General features: G+C 39.9%; 1 pseudogene across 1 annotated transcript in view; it reads left to right on the top strand.

The window, feature by feature from the left end:
- Positions 1-26,128, top strand: part of LOC149211034 (boron transporter 4-like) — a 129,111-nt pseudogene extending 102,983 nt beyond the window's left edge. The window contains exons 7-13 of the transcript XR_016253120.1: positions 16,401-16,585; positions 16,731-16,815; positions 16,925-17,062; positions 23,752-24,113; positions 24,927-25,191; positions 25,736-25,852; positions 25,975-26,128. The product of XR_016253120.1 is annotated as a boron transporter 4-like (transcript). The remainder of the gene's footprint in view (positions 1-16,400; positions 16,586-16,730; positions 16,816-16,924; positions 17,063-23,751; positions 24,114-24,926; positions 25,192-25,735; positions 25,853-25,974) is intronic.
- The last annotated feature ends 1,728 nt before the right edge of the window (positions 26,129-27,856 follow it).

Here is a 27,856-nt window from a genome sequence, read left to right as displayed (position 1 = left end):
GAGGTCCTTTCTAGGCCTCTTGGCCACCTAAACTTCATCTCCCAACAACTGCTGTAATAGTCCCTCACTGCGACCCTATAAACATAGATATACGCCCCAAAATCATGCATAAAACAATCATGAAACTCACCTCTAGTCTGCGGCCTGATTTGCATGGTAAGACTGCTCCAACATGTCACCTCAAGCCATCCTTCTTGCCTCCTGCAATGGCTAAGAGTTGCGGCTCTTCTTCTCTAAAATCCGCACCCAAAACAATCCACAAACTCGGACCTGCCTCAGCCTTCCTTGCTCCAAACTCGCACTATATTTCAGAGCTTTTGATGATTGATGTACCTTAGGATTGCGTTAGGGCATCCTGCGTTAGGGCTGCTTTAGGACTGCGTTAGGGCAGCCTTGTATTTGTGTCTAGGGCTGCCTTCCATCTGTGTCTAGGGCTGCCTTCCATCTGCGTCTAGGGAAACCACTCCTAGATTTCTCTTCTAGTAAAACCCAAGACAAATGGAGAGAAATCAAGAGAGAAGTGTGTGTGTGAGAAATGACTCTCAAGTCATCTCCTTTTATACTAAAACGTTGAGCACATGTGGGGTTTATTTGGTTGCTGGCCGACCTTGACGAATTGTCTTATAAATAAATTCATAACTCCATGAATACTTATTGGAATTGGATGATCTTTAGATAAATCCTACACCTCTCGATGAGAGGGATCCAAGAAAAATATTAGCTACCATAAAGAAGATGACCCGCATGGAGTTTGGCCCTAGTTTCCAATTTTAACAATCACCCTGGTTCCTACAGGTTCTATGAGCCTCCTTCATCATATAGGAAATCATGATTGTCCCAACCCCTGGTGGGCAATGAACTGCCCTACCATAAAAGGGGGTATCCACTACTACATCTCACACATCATGCTCTTATCCCTTGAAACCCGACTAGTTAATTAGAGAAAAATCATAAAAAGGCAAAAGGCATATAAAGAAGGGTGGAAAAACCAAGGCCGGGGCACATCATGTACCACGATTGCTCCCTCCTATACATTACATACCCAAGTGTGGACTTCCCTTTTATTAGCTACCCTTGTACCCCAGCATGTGGCCGGGGGCTGCCCCTTCTGATCCCCTACTCCATTCACCTCTTTATCACATACCACCACCTTTTAAAAGATGTATTTTGGACATATTATCCCCTTTAGAACTAGAAACCACCTAATAGGATACTTGGTTTGTTGAGAAATCTAGGGCATCAATAGTTAGGTGTTTTCTCTTCGATTAGTAACTGTTTGTGGGTGCTTTTTACTTTAGATTAGGATCTTCTTCTACTTAGATTATTAGTGTTCGTCTTCATCAAACAACTACCAATGCATGAACATAAATAGACAAGAGACACAGAATGTAGGCTATCAGGCAGGGCCAAAACCTCTCTCTTTGAGAGGAAAACCCGCACAAATTCTTCTTATAGAGGTTCCAATTGACGAATACCAAGACCAAGACCCTTGACCTAGTTGACACTCCAATACCAAGAAACTAGTTCTCTTGCTTGTCTTCTGCTTTTTTCTTCTTCTTGACTCCTCTTCTGTTTTGACCTTCTTAGTACTGGGATCATCTCCTATTTGAGCATACTGTGATAGCAACGAATTAGACACACTTGAGATGGCCCCGAAACACATCACTGTAGTAGCACCGAAACACTGTGATATATCATTGAATTGTAGCTCCTTCATAGCACCGAACTATAGTCTCTATTATAGCACCGAACTGTGGCTTCTTCATAGCACTGAATTGTAATATATATACCCTTGTCTGAACTGTGTTCCTCTACTGTAGCACCGAGACCTTCTCTCAAAAATATGAACTTTTGTTTCTGTGATAACCCAAAAAGATCCTCGTTGTCCCTTCATCACCTATCCGAGTTCCTTTTGTACTTTGACATCCGAACTTGTCTCTTTTCTTGTCATTGTAACTGTGATCCGAATTTCAGAGGGATCCGAGCTTGATGATTGTGGAAATGCGAATACCCTACACACATATATATAGTGGTTGTCCCATATAAATGAGCCGACATATGAATTCGAACAATTGTGTCTCCATTAGGTGAAGCCGACATAAGTTCTTCACTTTATCTTGAGGCCAACTTGAAGAGGAGTAACTAGTGCTTGTCTTGGAGGGCTTCTTGATAATTCTATAGACTCATATACATTTGTAACATGCCCAAGAAGGGTTCTTCATACATGACATTGACTCTATTTGACTTTTATGACAAATCCTAAAGGCTCTCAATGGGAGCCATCTAAAAATAAAATCTCTTTCTCATGAAACCCATGAAGCAAGCATACAATCATTTTATTTTTTCTTCTTTACATCAATTACATAAAAATCACAAAAAGGGCAAACCATTATGAAGTCCGCACTTGTGGTCCATGGTTTGTAAGCTCTATTACTCAATTTCTTTGATGACTTGTTGTACTGAAAGACTAGGGGACGCATTGGATCTTATGCGGGATTGCAGGTGGTCTCCATCTTGGGTTTGGTCTCCCTATACGAGGTCCTAACCCTCTAGAGGGTTACATTGGCACATGTAAGGTGTGTGTTGAGAGCCATGGGCCTCCACAACAGTAGACAACACTCCATGGATCCCTAGAGATGTTCAAAGATTGGCTTGAGATCCATCTATTGGGCGAGGAAGATGCACTTCCTTCACCTTTGCCCAACCAGCCCCACAGATGTACCAAGCACTTGGCAGGTGACCCAAGACTTGTAGGATGATATGGCATCACCCACACCATCATCGGAGCCCTTACATATGGTCTACAGGAATCTTCGACTCATCTTGGAGACCCATGAGTTTATTATTGTGCCCCCACACCCACTGGGGACACCACAAGTTTATTGTTTGGAGAACAAGGGCCACCCCGTTGTCCATCACTATTGAGGGTCCTATTCTTTATTATGGCACCTATGGATCTCATTAGGCCTCTTGGAGGGCCCTATGACATGAATTGTTTATCATTTGACCTCTTAAGAGAGTTATTATTTCATTTATGAGCTAGTTTGGTGGGTTTGTCACCAAAAGTTAGGTTATTAGCACATTATTTTATTTTTGTGGCTTATGTAGGCCTAAGAGACTATTCGAACTCTTAATTAGTGTATAAATACAAGTGAGATGAGTTCATTTTCCCATCATCACTTGGGATTCGATCTCTTTAGAAATCTCACACTTTTTCTGGGATGAAGAATTGAAGCATGGGTGAATTTTGATGTTTGGATTGGAGTATTTTATCTTGGAGCTTCTTTATTGTCAAATTGTTGATGGTTGGATATGTTCTATTACATGTGAGTACACATTTTTAATGCTATTCTTATTTTACTTTTGTCATATGCATTGAATGAGATTTTCGCTATAATAGGGCTAATTGCTGCATTGCATAATTGCAAATTTGTGGAATTATTTTTTCTATATAGCATCTCTCAATGTTTGGGCCATGTATGTGAATGAAATCTCCTAGGGATAATTACACCGAGGAATTTATCTTGATAAGTCATCTCTTTTGCCAAGCGATGTATAAAAGCTTTGAGATCTCTTCCTTTTGCCCTAAAGGCTAAGCAAAGTAGTCTTGAAGGCCTCCTTGACCGAAATACAAGTTCTTTTCTCATTATTCTCCTAGACTCCATTCTCCCCAAGGGATTAAGGCATTGGTCCTCCAATAGGTGATCACTCAAAGAATATTTTTTCATCTTTTCCTCTCTCTTCTAGGTCTAGCCAAGTTGGGTCACCTAAGGCATCATTTTCCCGACAAAATAGCCCAAGAAAAAGTTCAATCTTCTAGCGTCAACTGCGCTGGTGTGTCCTCAAGACCTTCTCCAATTTTGAAGCCATTCCGACATTAGAGTTGTGAGATAACCCAAGCCCTAGCTCCAAGGTCAAACATTCCCCTCGTGTTCCCTAGGCTAGTGTCTGATAGGATTAATTTGACACCTTTAATTGGAAATTCTTGTATTGATCCTTTCCCCTTCCTTGTCTGGGTTAAGAACATCATTGGTTGCTAGATTCCCCCCCCCCCCCTAAACTAGGCTGGGTCCATTTGGTCCCGTGTGGTCCCACACTTTTGAAAGTCAAATCTTCAAGAACCATTTAGCACTGGGAAACTCCTTTACAATGCATATTCCTCTAACCTAACCCTCAAATCCTCACCTCCTTATCTTAGAAACCTTTGTACCTTGCTTAACAAGCAAGAAGCTCTATTCTTAACCTCCTTTTAGGAAAATGATCATTAAGGTCACTTCACATCCATTGGTTGATTCATCTTTCACAAGTGAATTTCTATGTACCGGGTATCCTCCCATCGGTGAAAGTATGTAAAGAGTAGGGAGTCTTAGTTGAGGTGACAGTGGGCTAAGCCTCCATCGTTGCCCTTTGATCTAGTAGTTGTCCCTTTAGGAGTCCCTTTTATGCCCCCTGCTAGTTTGAGCGGTAACAAGGACCACAATGAGTTTCTTCTTGGCATGCTTGAGTTTCCTATAATTTAAGACGATTTCCTAAAATTTAGGAATTATTCCTAAAAATCATGATGAGTTTAGAAGCAGTTAACTGACGTGTTAAAGTGGAAGGCCGAGTTATTAGTCTTCTAGTGCAAGTTAATTGAGGAAAAGAATGTGTGTTTGAGTCCTAAGTCCTTGATTTGAGATAGGACAAATTGCATGAGTAGTTAACTCATGCCAACTCAACAATCACAAAACAAACTCCTTAATTAGAAACTCACTAAATTTAGCCATTTGAATTGCTTTAAAAGGAGGAACTAAGGCACAATTTGATCATTGTCTTGTGAGCACGAGTTGGTGAGATAAGACAATAGAGCTCATGGGTTTGTGAGAAGGTTTCACGAGCTTATGTGTGGAGCTTGTGAGAGAAAGGTGTGCCAAGAGAAGCTTGTGTACATAAATTTAGGAGGCAAGGATCAACAATTTTGTAAGGGTTTAAAGGCTAGTTTACTGCAAGGGTTTAAAGGATCATGACCTTGTTTAAAGCCTGGAACCGCGCTACATGATCCTTTTTGGACTCCTCCTTCCGATTAGGACACTTAGAAGCATAGTGCCCAAACTCATGGCAATGGAAGCACTTGATCTTGCTTAAATCCTTCTTCTTGCCCTTCTATCTGGATTCAACCTCTCCTTGGCCCTTCTTGCCCTTGGCCTTGCCTGCCAGGGCAAGGTTCTCCCCGTCCACTGTCATAATTGATCTCCCTTCTATGGTTCCTCTTCAGATCTCTTCTTGTATGCAGTCAAGCCAAAACATTTCCCAATTCGGAAAGTTCTCTCTCCCACTAACAACATCCTGGAATCGCGCTACCAAAATCAGAATTTCCCAAGTAGTGCCTTTTTCTAAAGCCATAGGCCAATAGAGGAGATCCCACAGGACTAGGATTCAAGATTAACCCCCCATTTAAGGTGAGGGAAACAAACTACATTCAAAACCCTTTTTTCTTCTAAGTCATCCAATAATCCATGCCCAAAGTGCCCAACGAAAAACAAGCATAAGCACTCAACTGCACAATGAAAAACATACCTTTAGGATTGGACTGCCCACCTTCAAACATATGCTCTTGAGAAATGGGCGAGGAGACATATGATTGGCTCAGGGAGTGATGAGCAAATGACACAATATATCGGCTACACTGGTGGCTATCAAGGGTTGCCGACTGAAGACAAATCTAGGAGAAAAATTCTCCTATGGGGTCATGCACTTTTGGTGGGTAACATAATTTGTAACAACGCAATTGCTTATCCTCGTGTATGCAATGTAAATACTTTTATAAATTAAAATGGTTGAGAGAGGGACACAAATTGAGAGAGGGACGCAAATTCCATTGGTTGAGGTAGGGGGTCGCTTGAGGAAATGCTGTTTTCAAATATCAATCCTAGGTGGTTGAAAGAATTAAATGTGTTGTCTGTGCATTGAATGTAACTGAAAGAGGAAGGATTGGTCCAAGTGTCCTTCTGCTTAAACAACAAACAAAGAAAATGAGAAGAAGTTATGAGCAGCATGGGCTACGCTGTCAAGGGAGGATTGTTGTGCAACTTGCGTGAAGAAGGAAGGCAATCAATCCTCTTGGAGAGGTAGGGGGATATTCTAGGGAAAGGACATTTTTTTCTTACACACTACATGAAGGGAACCATATACGCACAAAGGAAGAGTGACCACGAGCAAGGAGGATGAGAGGCCCTTGCTGAACATAAACAAGAGACCTAATGGTTCTTGTGGAAGATAAGCAAGGAGGTCGAGAAGCTCTTGCTGAACAAAAATAGGAGGTTGAGAGGATCTTGATGAAGAAAGAAGTGGAGGCTGAGAGGCTCTTGTGGGGAAAACACCCACGACTCAGACATGTGTTGGAGGGAGCAAGAAGGAGATCATTAGCCAAGAACGTAATGCATGGGCTCACTGTGTAGAACCACAAAGAGAGTCGAAAGGAAAAAGTAATCTTGACATTGAACTGAGCCCTAGGAAAAGGGGGCACCAATTGAAGAACCCTTTGAGGAGGCTTGCTTGTGATTGGTTTTAGAGAACAAGACGCTTGTAAGGCAGAATATTGCACTAGAAGCTTGTGGTTTGTGAATTTGTTGGAAGGGGGAGAATCACATAGGTGCTTGTGAGGGTTGTTGAACCACCAGGAGTGCCTTGGGGCTGAAACTCTGGTGCTTGACTCATTGTGGAACCACCTAGAGAAGTGATTTCTCACCCATTGACAACTTAGTCACTGTTAAACCTTCTTGATATTGGACTCTCTCCTCCTAAAAGTGAGTTGGAGTTCTTTGCATAGTGAAATGTTGGCATGACTGTGTTTCTACGTGAACTGTATGAGATTTAAAGAGCTTAGCTAGTGAATGAAGGCTGTGAGGGCTTTGTGACATCTTGTTTCAACAGAGTTGGCTGATTGAAAATACTCAGAACCACCCCACCTCAAGCTTTGAAACTTGGCTCGGAGGTGACAGTTGCAAGCAAGGCTTGGTTGCAACTATCTATGGTTGGGTGGAGAGTCATAGTCCCAGACGTGGTTGCCGAGAACTCCTAAGATAAGTTTTTCTAATGTATCCTCTATGTTAATGAATGAGCCTTGTATTTTTGGTTGAAATGATTTCATTAATACATGAGATAAGGTTGTAAAGATATGATTGTGTAATTCATACTTATAGTGACTAGTATGCCATGTCTTTGTTTTAAAGGTATTGTGGTAGTGTGTAAGGATGATGGTCAAGTGTAGAATTATTTAGCATGAGCTTTCTTCTTCCTTATTGCAATATGATGACTCTATTGATTTCGACCTTGCATTGCATTGATGTGTTGCAATGTGGTACTATGGAGGATTTCTTCTTTGTTTAATCTTATTGAACCGGTATTTTATGTGAGGGTCTTCTTCAAGTTTCCAATGATACATACCTTGGTGTTGGGGATGTTCATCCATTTTATCAAGGCTCGCTCTCATAAATCTATATTCTGTGCGGTGTGAGGCACAACCTTATGAGCTTGAATGAATTGACTTTAAAGCTCTGTATTCCATACAAAGATGCATCCTTGCTATGCTCTTGTTAAGGTTGAAGCCTCAAGGCTGAGCGTGTTGTCTTCATGTGGAGATGGCGTGGGAAAAATTCCTGCTTGGATGACTAGTTTAGTCATAGTGATAAGTTTGATTGGTACTTCATAGTGGGTATTCATGTATTGGGTGCTTATGTTATTAAGTTGCTTGGAATTCCCATCCAAACAAATGAGATGTTGTCGGCTTGTGTTATTGCCAGTTAAGTGGTGGTGCTTAGGTCTAGGTTGGTAATTGGACTTAATAGGAGAATCCCTTGTTTCCTTTTGGGCATCATATGCTCTTTAGTTGTCATTGTAAGCTTGTTGTGCTGGTTGGACCTTCAAGAGGGGGCTTGGGATTTGTGGATTGAGGTCGACTTGTTCTCCATAAGCTATTGAGGAACCGAGGAGATCGCAAGTCTTGAAGGGCTAAATGAGCAAGTCCCTGTTTCGTATTCTGTGTTTTTTGCCGTAAAGGACCTAAAGGAGTAGAATTGGTTGTAAGCTTAGAAGGACTTTCCATTTTACCAGAAACTGAAGCTATAGACGCTGAAACTAAGTGTTCCAATGTAAAGATCTCGAAAAATTAGGTTGATTAAAAAAAACGGCTTCCGGATGAAGAAGTTATGGATTTTTGAAGAAAAGTTGTTGAAGATGCCGATGAAGTGTGGGAATGTGCAGAAATGAATGATAATGTTATATTTAAAAAAAATCTGCCCCCTTTCCAAACTTAATCTAATTAGCTCAACAAAAAGAAAGACTTGAACTCAAGACCTCTATTCTCATAAAATAGCTTTGGACCAAGTGAGCTAGATTAAAAGGTTAGTAATTTTTGGAAAAGAGGAACGGTTTTTTTTTTTTTTACTCACTGAAGCTTTGGGGTGCGTGCTTACTTGAGAAAGCTCTTTTTTGCCTGCAAAACAAAAAACACAAAACCCAACATGGACATACAAAAGAAACAAACCTTATGGCTTGAAGTTAGCTTTAGCCGGAAACTAAATATTTTCCTCAATGTTTTTGGTTTTCCGAGATCACACTAAGGCGCAACGGAAAAGAGCATAATACATATGCATAAGAAAAATCCTTCCTTTATGTTTCTGATTTGCCCAGATTGCACAGAATCGCGGGGCATAGAGCATACGCAGAAATGAAAGGTATAGATCCGGTAATAAAAAAACAAGGTGCTAAATAAACCGAAATAAACAGAGAAAAAATAACTAAAAACTGCAAATAAACACTGCATACCTCCAGATCTTAAAAATGACGTACCTAGGGCTACTGGAAACCTTCTCGCGTCAAACAAAAGGGGTTCCTCACTGGAATAGATGCTCCTAACACAATAGAGTAGTCCTCTCGGCCCGAATGCAATCAGTAACAATAGATCTAGGAAACGACAGTTAGATGCAGTTCTACCGGCTTCAGATTTGGAACACCAACGAATGCGACCCTCAAATAGCTCCGATACCATGTAGGAATTTAGAAGGTAAGTTCCTCAGACAGAACACCAAAGGACACCACTCAAACATATCACAGATCAATACACCAGTATTGTTGACGTGGTTAAAACCCTCAAAGAGGGAAATAGTCCACGGCCTGAGCCAAGGCGGCCACTTCAGGCAATTTATTAATAAAAGAATGAAAATTTACATAAGCTTCTCTCATGAACGGTTACCCTACAAATGACCCTCCATGCTCTTTAAATAGAGATCATGGACCAATTGGGTGTTAAGCATGGATCAAGTGTCGGTAATACCGAGGAGAGAATGAACCATTAGATCATTACATATCGTGACCATCAAATTGTAAGTTACAAAAGTACATAGTAAAGAAACACATTTTACCTAACTCTACACTAGACCAAGTTATACTTAACTATTTCCTATGTGTTGGAATATCCTAACAGATTCATTTTGGTCTTCCTACTTCCATTGTAGGTGATCGAGATTCTCGATTTGTTGGGAATTTTTGGTCAAAATTGTGGGACATGATGGACACTAAGTTGAAGAAGAGTACAACTTTTCATCTGCAAACAGATTGACAAACCTAGGTGGTCAACAGGTTAGCCATTCATCTTCTTAGAGGATATTGCAGCAAATATCCCAAGTTGTGGGATGAATAGTTGCATTACATACAACATGCATACAATAGGGAAAAATCATTTTTCCACAAACACATCACCATTTGAGGCATGTTTTGGGTACTTGCCAAGATCACCATTGGACTTCATCTTTGAGAAGTATGTCACCATCGATGGTCATAGTGACATCGATAAGGCAAGGAAATTCATTGAGAAAATTTAGTTGATACACCACACAATGCAAGAACAACTTGAAAAAAGTCAAAGCAACTACAAGGGGAGGCATGAAAAACACTGTGTTGATCATAAAATTCAAGTTGGAGACTAATTTTGGATCTATATTAGCAAAGGGAGACTTCAAGGGGAAGGTAAAAAGCTAAAGCTAATCCGTTATGGTCCATTTAAAATTCTGTAAAAGATTGGTAACAATGCATTTAAGTTAGATTTGCCTCCTTATAAGCAAATATACTCTGTTGTTAATGTTGAGAATTTGAGATTGTTTGAGCCTCCTTTGATTGATGATCAAGGAGAGCATGTTCAGCTACCATCAATAGATGATTTCTCCCCAGAATATCTTGATGAACTTCAGCAAGATCTCATACTTGATAGAAGAACCAGAACTTCGAAGAGAGGGAACATTGAATACCTTCGAGTGGGACTGAAGGGACAAATTCCTTCTAAGGCCAAATGGTTGCAGAGCGAGAAGGTGAGGGAGTTGTACCATCACTTGCTGAACAATTGGTAGTATCTTTTGGGGTCCAAAAGGCTTCCAGTGGGGAGGGATGATCAGGTGCTCAATATTTAGCTCAAAAATCAAAGTGCTTATAATCGCTCCAATCCTGAACGATCGCGTCTGTCTCGGCGATAAGATCCAAACGCAACTCATTTCACTCAAAATCGAGATCATATGAGGAAGATATTGTGTTCTGTCAGCTTTGCCAAACAGTGGAATTTTGCAAAAAAAAATATAGTCACTGCACAGTCAGCAGTCTGTATTGCTGATGTGGCAGGTGACTGGGCAGGTCAAAAGGATGGTCAACAACCAACTAGGTTTTTCCAAGTGGCGCATTGTAATTTGTCTGCATTGTGGTGATTTGGCTTCATATTATTGGTCGGAGGATGGACCAATGAAGAGGGGACATGTGGCATGCCCGAAGGCCGCCATGTGTCCCTCCCCAAAGGTTAGACTTATCAGCATGCCTTGTAAAATTTTATGGCAAGTCCGCAGAGTCGAACACTCAATCTCACCTGTACAGTTCCAATGTATTACCACTACACCACTGCTTTGTGACTTAACAATCATTGGTCGCATATTGTATTTAAATTTTAAACATATGGTGGTTGGGGGGAGGAGGGAGCTAGCCCCACGGGCCAACCCCCTCCCATGCGACCGTTACCACAGAACCAGAGGCTACGGTTACCATAATCGTTGGCATTTATGCCACCATGTAACCACTACCACTTAAACAGTGGGCTAATGACTTACCATAACTGCGCCATTAAATGCGCTTAATGTGCTAATAAAGTTTAACATTAATTAAACTATGCTTAACATTTAATTAAACTGCAGTTTAGTTTGGCGGCAAAATTGGAGGAGCCCCCAAATTCGGCGGTAACTCCAGATTTAGTGGAGTTAACTAGAGTTCCTCCAATTTTAATGGAGAATTCCTAGGAGAAATTTATCTTTCCATAAATTTTACAAAATTCCACCAAATTGGGATCAGGAAAAGGCATTCCTAGATGATTTTGATGTACTTAGTACATTGAAGCAGGTTTTAGGAGCAATAGAGAATTGTAAACAACACAATTTTCCATTTTGAGCTAATACAGAGGCCTAAGCCATAGAAGTTGGACCAAGGAGATGTAGCCCAGGAGGGATGAACTCCTTCATCAAAACACTGTGTTAACTGTTCATTTTGATTTTTTGTTGTACATTTGTTTGTTGTTGTTAACACTTTACTTTCATATTATTGTGCTCATGAATTTGACATAAAAATTGACATAAATTTACCTGTTCACTCACAAACACCATAAAGGAAACCTATGCACATGAAGCAAATGATAATCAGTTGCTTTTAAATCTGAAGTTGAAATTAGCACAGAAAAGCTAACATTCAACAACATATCAAGTTGGTATCAGAGCAAAGGTTATTTGCTTGATTGCTTGGGTTTTGTGCAAGTAGGGTTTTAATGGTTGCAAATTTGTGACGCTTACAAGGTTAAAGTTGCGGAGAGGAGAAGAGAAACTATTGGTTGCAAATCCTGAGGTAATGCCCAGAAGAAGGACAGCCACAAGGCCACAATATCCACCCAAAGTTCCAATCCCAGTTGCACTTGAAGCACCTCAATTTTTACCTTCAATTGAGATTGAGGAGGTACAAGAAGTACCTGAAGTTGAGATTGAATCCAAAGCCATCATGTCTGGAGCAAGAGAGACTGAAGGTCATTCAGAAGAGGAAGCATTCAATAAAGATTTTTGTGACTTAACTGACATGGTTAGAGTCCTCTATGAAGAGAGGAATACTAGAATGGATGGAGAGAGTTCTAAGCCCCCACATGGAGAGGGAAGCTCAAGAGATAAAAAGATGAAAAGAAGGATTCAAAGGGTAATGGATGAAAGCCTCCTCCATCTCCACCATCTTCATCTTCCTGATCATCTTCATCATCCTCGTCATCTCAAACAACATCATCTTCCACTTCCACTACAAAAATTGTTCATACTCATTCAAAAACCGTAAAGGAAAAAACTCCCTTACTCAAATTGGACATTAAGTTTGAACTTCCCATGTACAATGGTGAGGTGAATGCAGAAAAGTTAGACAATTGAATTCGACAATTGGAGGTTTATTGCAGAATTCATAACTTCTAAGAAGATGACATAAAATTCTAGTTGGATTCATTAAGATATCCATTTCTTGGGTTGAATTTGTTTCTGCAATTAAAAGATATATTTATCCTTTAGCCTATATTTAGAAAGCCATTATGAATTGGAAATATTTTAGGCAACTCAAGGGCCAAATAGTTCAAGACTATACCCAGGAGTTTAGGACCAGTGCGTTCTTCATATAGCCTTGATAACGATTTTTAAGTGTTGGCTTGAGTTTAAGGGTTTGCAGAACCACTGTGGCAGAGCCATGGTTGTGAACCTTCGCAAATGGCTCAGACGACAACCATATCTCATTCCCTTGATCTTAAAACCTTATCCATGATTGCAAAGGGATTTATCAAGCCTAGTAAGGGCTAGATTCCAGGTCAGATTGATAGCCATAAGACCGCGCAACATAACTCAATGCAAGGCCAGCGTAATGAGTGACCATGATAAAGTGGGGAAGGTGATCGATGGCTGAACTAGGGCTCGAGATGATGTAAGCCTAGAGGGGTTGCATCCCAGAAGCCCATAGAAAGTCGTGCAAGAAGAAGAGCTAGGCTGATAAGGATCGGGCTAAGTTGGCAAGGCTGTTAGCTTGACGCCAGTGATGGATCATTCACAAGAAGTTGCTCATTGAGCGATGTGGCTCCACGTTACACTTAATCATGGAGGCTATTCATCGGAAGTATAGAGAGGAGCGCACAATAAAATGGGTGGATGATGTAGCCCAGGACGCTGTGGCAAACACACGAGCCCGATAGCCTAACCATTGGTGTAGATGTGTGGGCCCACAAACCAGTCAACCCCAGAGTCTCGGAGTAATTTGTGAAAGTGCAAAGGGAGAGGAGCTAGGGTAATGGGCTTGGGAGATGAGAATATTTTGGGCAGAAAACTACCCTTCAAGTGGTCTGAATATATATATATATATATATATATAATGGTGCATATATGTATAAGCGTTGCATTCATTGTGAGGCATGGGTTATGGAACCTAAACCCTTGAACAGGTCAGCAACAAATAATTAATTGCCAAGTGGCGCTGGGAATTTAGCTAGGTGGGTATAGCCACGTGGCCAAGATGTTGATGTGGCGCTCTCTAATTCGCCATAATTAAAATGGTCACATCTCTTGATCCGAAGATCGGATTGAGGTCAAGTTTTATATCATCGGAATTGTCTTAACGAGATGAATGCAGTGGTGATTTCAAACCAAGGCTCTAAGTGAGTTGAAAAGATCTATTTTTTTATACCCCATTTCCATAACAACACTTTGGATATTGGGTCAACATAGTAACCACCTCCTCTTAACCTGTGTTATGATGAGGATGAGAAGGGGGCTGCTATAGAACCTTGCCACTGCTCACTGCTCACAACCCACCATCGAGCTATGTGGTGTCTTGTTAAACCAAACGAGTGCGTCAACGATAGACGAATTGATTTGATTGCAAATTTGTTGTGGAACCTTGCCATTGCTCATTGCCCACCACCTGCCACCAAGCTATATGGCATGTTGTTAAACCATATGGGCACCCTAACGATAGATTGATTGATTCGACAATGGCCCCCCTATGGAACCTTGTCACCACTTGCCGCTTATTGCCCATCATGGACCTATGTGGTTTGTTGTTAAACCATATGGGCATGCCAATGAAATATCAATTGAACTGGCTGTGGTTTTGCTGTGGAACCTTTCCACTACTCATCATTGATTGCTGAACTATGTGGCATGTTGTTAAACGATACAGGCGTGTTGATGATAGATCGATCGATTCGATCGTGGTTCTGGTGTGGAACCTTGCCACTGGCCACCGCTCACTGCCAAATTCCTAGGCGCTCATTAGACTAGGTGGATGGTTGTTGGGCAATAGATTGATGATTGAGGGCCCCCTCTTTATGGTCGATGTTTAATGGGAGGGTAGGGGCTGTGGTTGGGATTAGCACCAACCCACCTGTCCCAGATCAATGATTGTGAATGATTGTGGACCCCCTCCTTCCTAAACATGATACCACCGCTAGATGCTAGTGATACTACTAGTTTGGTTGAAGTGTTTTCCACGCTAGCTTAGTTGTTGTTCTAGTGTGAGAACCTCGCCCACTGGGGAGACTGCCCACCACCAGGTTTGTTAGCTTGTAGTGGTTAGGCATGTCAAGGAGCGACCGCCCCTTCGAGGACCTCACAATGATGTTGTAGCTGTGCCACCAAGGCCAGGTGGATGCAAGTGGTGCCCTTGTGATGATGTGGCTTATTTTAACAAGTCAAAACTTTTAGTGGACATAAATTTTGATCTAGGACTTAGATTGAGATAAATTTATATCGTCAGAAAGCTTTTGACGAGATGATCTCAATGCTGGTATCAGAATTAATTTCTGCAAAGTTTGAAAAGTGAAGATTTTGATAACCTCATCTTCATAACAAATTTTGGTGGTCAGGTTAAAATGAATAGGTAACAACCCCCACATCCCAGAAAAAGCCATGGGTGTGGGAGGGTGTTACAATGGTCACTTATAGTTACATAAAGCATAACTCATATAAAGCATAGTTATTTTATTACTTTGTGTAGTAAGGTCCATCGAAAGTATGCACCATGGGTACTCCTTGGATGCAAAATTAAATTTTGCATCCAACGAGTGCTCCCACATAAAATTTGAGTAAAATCGTAGGGAGATAAGTTGAAAAAGTAATTTTTATTTTTTATTTTAAATCTTTTTACCTTTTTACACAAAAATGGTGATTCATCCTCCATGGTCGACATTATCATATTGAATCCTATTGGTTCTTATAAAATTGATTTTTGTTGTACATTTTTGTTTTGAGGTCCATTTTTACCTCAAAATTTCTCTAATAATCCATTTAGAAGTATTATTCATTACAACATGTTAGTGGAAATGTGCCAAAATTTTGCAAAAAACGTTGGTCTTTGTCTGGTAGCCCACACCAATGGATCTTCTGCATGCCTATGTGAAATGTTAGAACTTAGAAAACACTGTAAATCAAATAAAAACAGCATAAATTCATGAATTATTGTAGGATGAAAATCTACCTTAGAGCAAACTGAAATCAACAACAAATCAATATATATTCATAAATTCTTGTAGGATGAAATCTACCTTAGAAAACACTATAAATCAACTACAAACCAGCATAAATTCAGAATTCTTGTAAGATGAAAATCTACCTTCGAAAACACTGTAAATCAACTACAAACCAGCATAAATTCAGAATTCTTGTAGGATGAAAATCTTTAGATTTACACACCATAGTGTTTTTGTTTTTTTAAATGATAATCACTCGCAGTTATGGTGAATTTATGCGAATAATTCCATTCACCTATAATTATAATATTTTTAATCAAAAGATTAAAAACAATCAAAAGTCGGATACAAAGTGCGCTTATGCCTATATTAATGAAGGACCGAAATCCCTCAAGGTTTGCAAATCATAGTTTTCTTTTTTTTACAATTACCCAGGGTTTAGTAATTCCATCCACTCAGAATCATATAACTCCTTAATTTAAACTTCAGAAAACAATATGAATCAACTACAATCGAACATAGATTTATTCGATAAAAATCCTTTGAAGTCTTCTTTTACAAAATCCGAATCATTCAGGGTTACCATAGTAATTCCATCGCACCCAGAATCCTACTCAATTAAAACCGTAGAAAACAGTGTAAATTAACTACAAAGAAGGATAAATAAACTGTACATCTGTTTTTCTAAATCCCAATCATCAGTGGTTATAATGAATCCATGTGAATAATTCCATTTAGCCAGAATCACATGAATTTTTAATTATTGTTTCTGTGCCAGATATGGCAAAGATTCCAGTTTCATATAATTTTGCAGCATTAATCCCTGCTATTACGATCACATGTGAGTATTGTTTCTGTGCAGGATATGGGAAAGGTTCCGGTCTCATATATTTTTGCAGCATTAATCCCTGCTATCATGATGACGTGCCTGTATTGGTTTGATCACAGCGTGGCATCGCAGTTGGCTCAGCAGAAAGATTTCAATTTACGGAACCCCTCAGCTTACCATTATGATATCTTAGTCTTAGGTTTCATGGTATGTAGTATGTACATCGATTCCCTCAACAACTCTTCAAGATTCTTGTTATATCAATTTGCATGTTTTGTAAATGTTACAGTTTTAAGTTCTTGTTAGATCAATTTACATGCTTTGTACATCTGACAGTCTTAAGTGAACACAGGTTGGGATAAGTGGACTCATTGGATTGCCTCCATCAAATGGTGTCCTACCTCAATCCCTGATGCATACCAAAAGTTTGGCGACACTTAGGAGACAGGTACATGAACGCAGCAGATGCCTCAGACTATTGAGGATCAGAACGCTCGTCTGGCAATTGCTTTTATGAACAATTGGTTAACAGATTGCTGTATTAATATGTTTACCAGATAACACGCAAAAAACTTATGAAGACTGCAAGAGAAAGCATCGAGAAGAAAGCAACATTGAGTGAAGTGTATGAAAGAATGCAAGAAACTTTTCAAAAGCTGGACACACCGCTATCGTCTGTTCACTCGCCAGCACTGGTAATGCTAGATCCATCCATCCATGTTCTTTTTGAATATTCATGCTGATTAAATGTAGTAAACGAGTTGTTTTGTTTTTCTAAAAATTAAGTTTCTACTCTTCACGATGGGTTCATGAGGCTAAGTGCTCAGATTTGCACTTGATTTCAACTTGGTCTCAACAACAACATTTGAGTGTGCATAAACACAAACATGACATTTGTGTACAGCTCAGATTTGTACTTGGTTTCAACCTGGTCTTAACAACGGTTTAGTGTATGTACTATGAACACAAACATGACACTTGGACAGATTTCAATATGGATGGGACAGATTTCTGTAAAACCTAATTGAGATCTCCCATATCCCAGTGTAGAGCACCTAGCATGTCTGGTTCAATGTTACTTGGGAGCGGGAGCAGGAGCGGGAGCAACCATTTTCAGAAGCTCCCGGTTTGGGAGCGAATCGGAGAGCGATTTTTTAAAAATATATATATTTTTTATATTTTTTAATTTTTGATACATATATGTCAACAAAAACATGTAGAATGATGAAATAGACATAAAAAACATAAAAAAACATAAATTGATCATTGAACCATATCACATCAATCATCTAGAAATTATAATCGTCATCAACCATGTCCACAAGTTAGTAAAATACATATTACAACTGCAACATATTGAGTCTTATAAATCATGATTCATCAAATTCAATATTAAAGTTTCAACTTCAAGCTTTTAGAATTGAAAATTGAATAACATTTATCATCATTGATCACCAAAGTAACAAGTTGTACTTGTAAGCCAAGTTTAACCATTACAAGAAGTAATATCGAAGATATTTCTAAGTCCTAACCTCTAACTGTTAACATGATATGAAATGTTAAAAATTTATAAAATGAAACATGAATAATGAGATGAAATGAAACAACTTTAGTCTTTCACAAAGCATCATATTCATAATTCACAATCATTACCAATGAGTTATAATTGCCAAGGCCCAACTTCAAACTTCAAATTTTCATTGTCACAGTGATATAATGTTTACAAAAAATATCATAATGTCATAATGATATGAAAGAGTCAAGAGTCAAGAGTCAAGGACTCAAAACTCAACAGTTATGAAAACTAAAGTCTAATAGAAACTAAAAAAGACAAGTAAACTGTAAATCTACAAGTGGCCCTTGCCACGAGAGTCTCCAGGAGTATAAGCAGGTCGTGGTGGTCTTCTAGGAGTCTCCCGCACAGACCGGCGACCAGAACTAGAGCCTCCACGCGAGGGTGTCGATGGAGGTGGCGACAGCAATGGAACAAGACTCGGGCCCCGAGAACTGCTACTGGATGGTGGAGGTGGAGGTGGCATGGCTGCTGCAGCTGCTTCATTTTCATCCCGTACAAGCTCCTCTTCTAGTTCTTCCATATGTACAATGCCATCCTCCAAATTGTCGTCCTCAGGGTGATTGTCCCAAATTTTATATGTGGGATCTTCATTAGCCCGATCACAGTAATGGCTCAACAACCTCAAGTTGTAGTGCACATAAACCAAGCTTTCTGCTAGGTTTTTGTTGAGCCTGTTTCTTTTCACATTATGTATATAACTGTAGGTGCTCCAACACCTCTCTGCAGAAGAAGAATTTACAACCTGTGAAAGAACTTTTTTTGCCAATTTTGGCAAAAGTCCGTGGCCGCCATATGTTTCCCACCATGTGAGAGAATCAAATTTATCTTTGTCGTCCATTGCATGGAAGTTACCATACAAACCACTGCCACTGAAGTATCTGCCTATTTCAAGGCGCACAGCTGCACATTCCTCCCTGTCAGGCACCAACTTTTCTAATGCTTCCAGATATCCTCTAGTTACCTCTTGATCTAAATGGGGTTTGGTCCTAACACCACCCCCTGCTGCAGGTTTGCCCAACCAAGATTCTGAGTGGTATTTTGGCGTAAGGATATACGCCAAGCAATGTAGTGGAAGGTTAAGCCTATTCCACCGTTCACACACACAATCATGAATCAGTTTGTACAAGTTGGGATCTTTATTATGAACAATGTCTTTTATTTCCCCCAACATGGTATCCATTTTCTCATACACCTTGCCAATCACTGGTTTGTCTGTATCTGCAAACCGAATCATGTTATAAATTGGCTTGGTGAAATCCAATACCTGTCTCACAGTTGTCCAAAACTGCCCATCAAGAGCGGCCTCCTCCACCGTTTCAAAACCTGCCATGTCAGCTACATTTGTAGCCCTTTCCTTTAACACCTACCAATGTGGACTTGATACCATGCTAGCTAATGCCTCTCTTACCTTCAAAAGGCGCCTGAAGGTGAGGTAATAGCTACCAAATCTAGTCCTCGCAATCTTCAGCAACTCCAATCTCGAGTGACTGCGGAAAAGGCCATGGGTATTGCTATGATTTGTAATAAATTTTATCATTTTTTTTCCTTTCTTGTACAAATCACCAATCCATTGGTATTGTTCATTTTTGTTTTTGACAATATCATGCAACAGAAGGTTCAATGTGTGAACCAAACATCCAGACCAAAATATGTTCGGGTATTTATCCTCAATAATTGCTCCCGTTGCCTTACAATTAGGAGCATTATCAGTGATGACTTGGATGACATTGTATGGGCCAATACGCTCAATTGTTTCAAGCAATGCTCTGCAATGTTGATAGCGGTCTTGAACTTGTCTGAGTAATCATGTGCAGCTAGAAAGATGGGACCACTTCGGGACACAGCAAGAACACTTATCAATGGCTTGCCTTTTACATTTGTCCATCCATCAGATACAATGGACACCCCATTGTCAGTCCAAGAACTTGTCATTTTATTCAAAGAATGTGATATTTTTGCTTTTTCATGATCAAGGCCAACAGTTCTTGCCTTGTCATACCCAGGGCTCTTGTATCCTTTAGGGGCATCATTTATGGCAGAAACCATTTCGTGCCAATAAGGTGAGCGTAGAACATTGAATGGTATCCCACATGCATAGAGGAATTTGTAAACTTTTGAATCCACATCATTCCTACACCCCTCATCAAGGAAATCTGATATGGTTCTACGCCTTAAAGATGATGAACCTGTGCCTCCATGTCCATATCCACTGCCTTGGGAGGATGCTGAAGGAGTTCTTTGTGATGGTGAGATTGGTTCAAAGAAACCCCTTGATCTTTTTGTTTTGTATTGGGCGTCCTCCTCTTCCTTTATGTATTTGGCTCTCTCTGCTGTTGACACCGCTGCACAAGTTTTGATTCCTATTTGTTTCTCTCCATCCCATGGCCTTTTCCCGCAGAGGTGTCTTCTAGCACGGGTGTATGAGCCTGTGTAATCAGTGTTGCAATGGGGGCAATGAAATTTAGTGGTTCCACCCCCTCTCCCTGTTTCAGCCCTGTGAACATATTTCCACAATGGAGTTTGGTCTTGTTTAGTTTTTTGAGGGTCATGTTCACCCTCCTCCACCTCCTCCTCACTGGGGTTTTCACCCATTTGACTTCCTCCGGCTTCTTCATCCACCTCTTCAGTTTCAGGCCCCCTCCGTTTCCTACTCTCCACCACCATAATAACGATAAAAGGGACCAGGAAGAGGAAAATGCCAATAAATATCCCCAGGTCCATGGTGTTTGATGTTTGTAGGGTTTGAGTCTTGAATCTGCAAATTAATTTAGTTTATTGGGATTAATTCATTTAATTTATTAATTTAATTTAAATACATGATCTTTAAACTCAAACAGCTAAACTAACCAAATTAACTACCTAACCAGCTAAACTAACTAAATGATTAAGTTACTTACCTCTGCAGGCTTGCTCCTCGCTCCTTGGCACTTGCTCCTCGCTCCTCAGCTCTGGCTCCTTGCTCCTCAGCTCTTGCTCCTTGCTCCTTTGCTCTTGCTCCAGCTCTCAATCTCTTGCTCAATGAAGTTGAAATGAAATTTTTTTGGCCCATTGGGCTTATAAAATAATTTTTTTTTTCTAAAATTTTTGGAAATTTCGGGTCCGGCGGATTTTTTTTTTTCCGCCGAACCGCTCCCGGCCCGTCTAAAATCGCTCCCGGAGCGTTTTTTAATGCCCGGGAGCGATCAGGGAGCGATCGCTCCCCAATCGCTCCCGGGCATTAAAAAACGCTCCGGGAGCGCGGGAGCGATCGCTCCCTAACAGAGCAGGGAGCACAAATTTTTTTACGGGAGCGCGCTCCCGAAAATCGCTCCCATCCGGGAGCGATTTTGGGAGCGCGCTCCCAACCCGCTCCCGCCCGGAGCGCGCTTCAGGAGCGGGTTCGAAGGGGGGGGGGGCGCTCCCCCGCAACACTGGTTGAAACCACTTGTTCTGAATCTGAAAATCCAATTAACTCCATACTCTTTGATGTTGTGTCCAAAATCTCTGATGTTGTGTGATGAAGGTCATGATCCACGATGTCCTTGACATACAGAAGCATTATTTAAGTTGCTTTCATATGATTTTTGTGTGGATATGTCATAAACCAAGAAACAAGGATCACAACAGGAAAGTGAATCTAGTCTAGTATTGGTAGCTGTGAGGGAGGGTAGTTTGGGCTATCGTGGCAGGTTCATGAGATTTTGGATGGAGGGTTCTAGGGAAAGATTTATTAAATTGGGTGTTGGAATAAACATCATGGCTTGGATAGCAGTCTATAGGTGGGATTTCTCTTGAGAAAGGTCATCGGAATCTGAAATTTTGATAGTGCTCATGACCAGAGTTTTTAGAACAACAGATGTTAGTGCTGGGAGGTGTTGGTGAAGGGTATGAAGATATCTATGTGTAGGTTTCCTTCCTCAGCAGTAGGATCAATTCTTTGGTGACAAGAACGGCAGGAGAGGGAGCTGCATGGTGAATTGGATGTTGAGAGAAATACTATGAAGATAACTAAGAAAAGGTTGTAGATTAAAAATACCTTGAAGCCATATGACAAAAATGTTGCCCACAAATCTCTACCAACACTTGCGTTGGCCTTTATATTCAGTGTTTCACATAAATACCAGCAACAATTTAGGAAGTGGGGGGCCCATCGCAGTGCCTTAGTTGCATTTAAGGGGAAAACTGTTGAGGGGCTTTATATTCAGTGTTCCACATAAATACCAACAATTTGGGAAGGGGGAACCCATGGCAGTGCCTTCAGTTGGTTCATAGTATTTACCTAAACAACGAAAAAGGTGCATTGAAGGCAATTTTTCCCATGCCAGGTGATTTCAGAGTTCACAAAATGCAAAATTGACTTTTAAGGCTTCTATAACAAAGAGCTTTGTAAACAGAAAAACAATCAAAGTTTACCAAGAGGTTTAAGTATTTCTTTCATAAATTACCTAGTCTGTAACTGTCTCTCCATGGGTGTGTAACTGGTTAACAATGTCTTACACTCGAACGGAAAAATCATCTATCTTCTTACCATCCTTCAGTTGAATATTTCTCAAATTCTCTCTGCTCATTATGTAAATGTACCAATGTGACTTTGTATGTCTTGGTAAGCACATTGTAATCTATCCCAAGCTTCCTCAGTACCTTTTTGTTGCATTGCTTTTGGTAAAATGCTCACGTCTATAGCACATTGGATTAAAACCTTACCTATGATGCCCTTTTTCTTTGTCAACTTTTTCTCATTTATCTGGTATCGTTAGTATCGTGAAAATAAATAGTGAAAAATTTGTCATTGTGGCTGATTCTTTTTTTTACTAATTGAAAGTTGGAAACTTACAACTTCTAAACAACGTTTAGATATTCTCACCTTTGATACGAACTGAAATGAAAAGATAAAGGCACGCCACAGATTTGTTACAACTCTAATAATATTTCAACAAAAAGCAAAAAAAAATATAAATTACATAACATAATTTTTATTAACCAGAAACCAATACAATACCATCCTCAGAAACCGTAAAGCCTTTACAAAAGTACCACAAAAGAAGATTGCAGTACAGTTCGCCCATTCGACTCTCACTCTACTTCTGATAACCGTAAATGGGCCGGTGCTTCCAATCAAAAGCTTCATCAACCAGTTAGTACTTTCCTCAACAAATTGTCAATTACTAACGTCAATATTGTCTTGTACTTACGTTGCCCCACTCTTGCTACCCGTTGAATCCACTGTTCTACTAAAGTTTACTCACCCTATTGCAGGTATTAAAACTCTTTCCTTAAAAAATGAAAATTCTTAATATTTTTTTTTTGAGTTTAATTCAGAGACAACCTTGAATGAAAAAAACAAAAACAATCTACCTATCTACATTGATACTTTCACCCCCCCCCACACACACACACATATATATATATATATATCAGTGCTGTCTCTTAATCGATCTTATAAATATTTTACATAAATTTTTTATTTTAGTCAGTAAATCCCGAAATAAGCTGAGTCCACCCTTTAGAAGGTTATTTTCAGTTTCCATATCCTTTTTGTTACCTTCATTTAACCCCAACTCTTACCACCTGTCTCACATTGTCATTTTCCAACGCACACTAATGCAGTGGCGTAATGGGACTGGCAATAGATTCTTGAAAATTATTAATTATTATCTATCTCAACCTGTATAGGCCAAAAATAAATAGATTTCTGAGGCCATGAAATATAAAAACATAAAAAATGTCGGTTCAATTATAGGCTCTAAGAGCTTTAAAAGGTGAGTTAATTGCACAAATGGATTATAGTCCTCTAGATAATACTGTAAGTTAATTAAATTGTTTTTACAGGCCCCACAACATCGAGCATTGAAGAATCTGACTGAACTGAAAGATTTGCCACGGAAGGATGTGGGTTTGAACATGGAAGATCTACAAGATTTGAATGGGACCGAGGGGATCGATGGCAGTTATTTCATCCCAGAAAAACATGTGGATGCATTGCTTCCCGTTAGGGTGAAGGAGCAACGTCTGAGCAACTTAATGCAGTCCGTTATGGTTGGACTCTGCGTAGCAGCGATGCCAATTATTAAGAAAATCCCCACCTCTGTACTCTGGGGTTACTTCGCATACATGGCTCTCGACAGCTTACCAGGAAATCAGCTCTGGGAAAGAAGCCTCCTCCTGTTTATCATGCCTAACCGCAGATTCAAGTAAGTATGTTCAGAGCAAAATGATAGATTATGAATGATAATTAGTTTTTCCGGAATGACGATATCGTCCAGTCCAGCGTATCAATAAGCTGCGCGGGACACACCTTCATCCTGAAATAGGTGGGTGGTGAGGTGAAGGCATAGATCTTCTACTCTCCCTGATGAAGGTGAAGGTGCATAAATACATATTTTTGCATTCTGCTATTTATTTTCACCTACACTTAACTTCTCACCTTGTTAGAGTGACGGTGGCCTAAGCCAGGGAATGTAGAAACTGGGGATGGTGTAAAACACATATCAATAACCCTACCAACTTGTATTGGCTTGACATGTGAATACCACATTAATAATACTATAGACCTGTACTATTAGGCCTTACAATTTGTAGAGTAAATATTAAGAACTACATAAGCCAATCGATGAATATCTTTTTATTTTCATCCAATCCACAAGATGCAAAGGCAGTAAGCTAATCATTAGCCCACTGCATTATACTTAATATTTGCTCAAATGAATCCTATGTTGTGACAAATATTGCTGATAGGGAATGCCGCCGGCCAGTGTAGCCAACTAAATTGCCCACAATGTTTATTCTCAAATATACATTTCTCCTCTAGTAAGTGGAGTCAGAAAGACTTAATACCTCTGCCATTTGATAAATTTGCGTTTTTCAAAAGCATTACTCACACCCACAGTAAAAATTTCTTCACTTCTCCAGGTGCAAAAGATACCAGTATGTTTGTACTACAATGATAGAATATACTTAAATCGTTTAAAGCTTCAATTTTCTGATTGAATGAAACTGATGAACAGGGTCCTAGAAAATGCTCATGCTTCGTTTGTGGAGACAGTACCATTCAAGGTCATATCTGCATTCACCATCTTTCAGATCCTATACTTGCTGGCTTGCTATGGGGTTACTTGGATTCCAATTGGCGGCATTCTTTTCCCGGTGTTGTTCCTGGTGCTTATTCCGATCCGACAATACATTCTTCCGAAGTATTTCAATACTAAATACTTGTGGGAACTTGATGCAGCCGAGTATGAAGAAGCTCCAGGAATATACCGTGAAAAAACGGTAATATAAATACATAAATTTATTTTGCTTCCCACAGCAGTAATATAAGTCTTGCTTTACATATATTTGCTATATATTTAGTTCAGTTTTATGTATCTTGAGAACGGAACGGTTTCGTGATGTCGGGGAGAATTAGGAATTTTTGATCAAATTGCTGTATGAGAGTATGAGACTTTTTGTTTGTGGGATAAGAGATTCTCTGTTTATAGAGACATATATGTTTACCTGTTTAGGTTTGAAAGAACTCACCTCTGTTCAACAGTAAAAAGGGACTTTGTTCAACGATTTCACAGTTGAAGTTTGTGGAGACATATACTCTTACTTTTTGAATGTGAACCTATTACTTCTTACGTGGAAATATATGCTTTTAACTGTAAATCCATTTCTTACCTTTAAAAAGAAATGTTATCCCATATTAAAAATATTAGAGCAACTGTTACGTTTGCAGCTAGAGTTTTATAATCCCCTTATAAGCGTAGAAGTTTAATAGATTTCTTTCTGGCTTGGGAGCCTAAGCTGATTTTTGTCACGCCCAATCCATCAGGATACAGAATTATCACGCACTCATAGCACCGTGGAAAGCCTGCCCGAGGAGATGTCAGATGCCGAAATTCTGGACGAGATTACTACAAGGAGCCGTGTCGAAGTCAAGCATCGTTCAGTAAGTTGTTCCTGCAGCTGTCATTTATTATCAATGAAATCTCTATATCAAATACTCACCATGGTCTCTGAAAGATTTCTCATATGAATTGCTGACTTCAAACTCGTCTGCACTGTCGACAGGGTCATATTGGAAATGGTGACATGATATAGAGTATCATACAGCAGTAATTTTTGAATTACGATGTAAAGTGAAAATAAAATTATTTGAAATTGGATATTAATACAAAGGTTATTTATATGCACGGAAATACCAATATTGTTACTTACATCCGTTTAAAATGTGTAAAGTATATTAATGAAAATGTTTAATGCTTTTTTTTTCATTAAATTAATTATTTAATCATTTGAAGTTCTATCTATTTAGATGTTTTATTAATGGTTAAATCAAGGGTTCCATAAAGGGATTTTATTTTTATAATATTTATCTTATTTACAAACTAATAAAAATAAAAATAAATATTTATTTAACACTATTCCTGGAGAAAAATAAAATTATATTGATTTAAAATTATTCATATATATATATATATATATATAAATTAATTAATTTTTTTAATATTTTAATATAAATATTTATTACCTAATGTGGTGACATAAATTGGATTAGCGGTAAGGTAGTTGGCTTATACCTCCCTCCCCACGCTACATTAATGTAAGTTGACGATGGAGATGGCTTCACTTGGCACCCGACCATTGAAGTTTCTGAAGGATCTTGAGGATCTTGAGTGTTTTAATTCCTTAAACGTGCGAAGGGAGATGGATTTTGGGTTAAGTGCGTGGAGCGAAATGAGAGTCGAACAAAAAGTTTTTAATGTGGAGTTGGGAGGTGTTTGGTCCAAGCTGCTCAGGGCTTTGTGTAGTTGAACTGGTTTGCATACTTTGGAGGATGGGGCTCATGGGGCTTTCAGGATTCTGGGGCCTTCATTTCAATGTGAGTAGCTCGAAGCTTCGGGGAGTCTCCTCAACCAATCAACATTCTTGACACGCTGGTGGAGCCTGGATCAGGGTCTGTGTGGAATTGGAGAAGAGCTGGGCATTCGGGGCACAAACTCTCATAGGGCTTGAAGGGTGCTTTCAGACAACCCACTTGGAAGAGCAGGGATTTTATCTTGGGCTAATTTTCTTTATCTTTTGGAGTTTCATTTGTGGGGATTATGGTAGTGGATATGAGATCTGTTGCGTAGGATGTTTGTAAGTCTGCAGGAGGTTGGGCGGACCTTGGGACGTTTAGTGCTTTCCCCTTCACACTTTTGGTCCCCAAGGTCTTGATTGGTGTGGGCGGATTGCTCTTTGGAAGTGGTTGGTGGTTTATGTTCGAGTGGTTTAGTTTGTAGCAGCGCGGTGGGTTGGCTTGTTTGCTTAGAGGGTGGCCATGTAGGAAAGGATCCCGGGCTAGGCGTTGTTGGAACTTTGACAAGGGATGTTATGGGCCCAAAAGGTAGTGGAGACAATTGGTGAGTATTGTGGGGTTTCAAGTGCTCAACTGCACAAAAGGTGAGGGTGAGTGGTATGCCCAGGTGGACTTGGAGCGCGAGTAGGGTCTTTGGTTCGAAGGAGGGTAGCCAACATCGCTTGATGGAAGAGGTAGACATGATTCACCAGTGTGGGCGAGCCCATTACAAAGGTGGTTAGAGAGGCCAAGCAAAGTCATCGTGTTGGGCAGGTGGATGTCAGATAGGAGCTTGTGCGATGATCGAGCAACTCACTAGGAGGTTTTGACTTGTTACCCCCCTTTGATGTTCTTGAAGTTAATTTGTCAGTTGGCAACCATAGTGGAGCATCTGGCTTGCTACAGACACAACAATCACAATGAGATCATCTCTTTACAGACACAACAATCACCACTGGCTCACTACAGGCACAACAATCACAATGAGATCATCTCTCTACAGACACAACAATCACAACGAGATCATCTCTTTCATGAATGATCTCCAACATAACGAGTAACCAGGGGAACATGTTAGACATAATGGTTTCTCTTCGGTGGGGTCAGAAGAGG

The sequence above is a fragment of the Pinus tabuliformis genome, chromosome 1_2 (genome assembly GCF_031772625.1).
Source record: "Pinus tabuliformis cultivar Carrire ecotype Pingquan chromosome 1_2, CPIR1, whole genome shotgun sequence".
In the NCBI taxonomy this organism is placed as follows: Eukaryota; Viridiplantae; Streptophyta; class Pinopsida; order Pinales; family Pinaceae; genus Pinus; species Pinus tabuliformis.
This window is presented reverse-complemented; position numbering and strand designations above follow the sequence as displayed.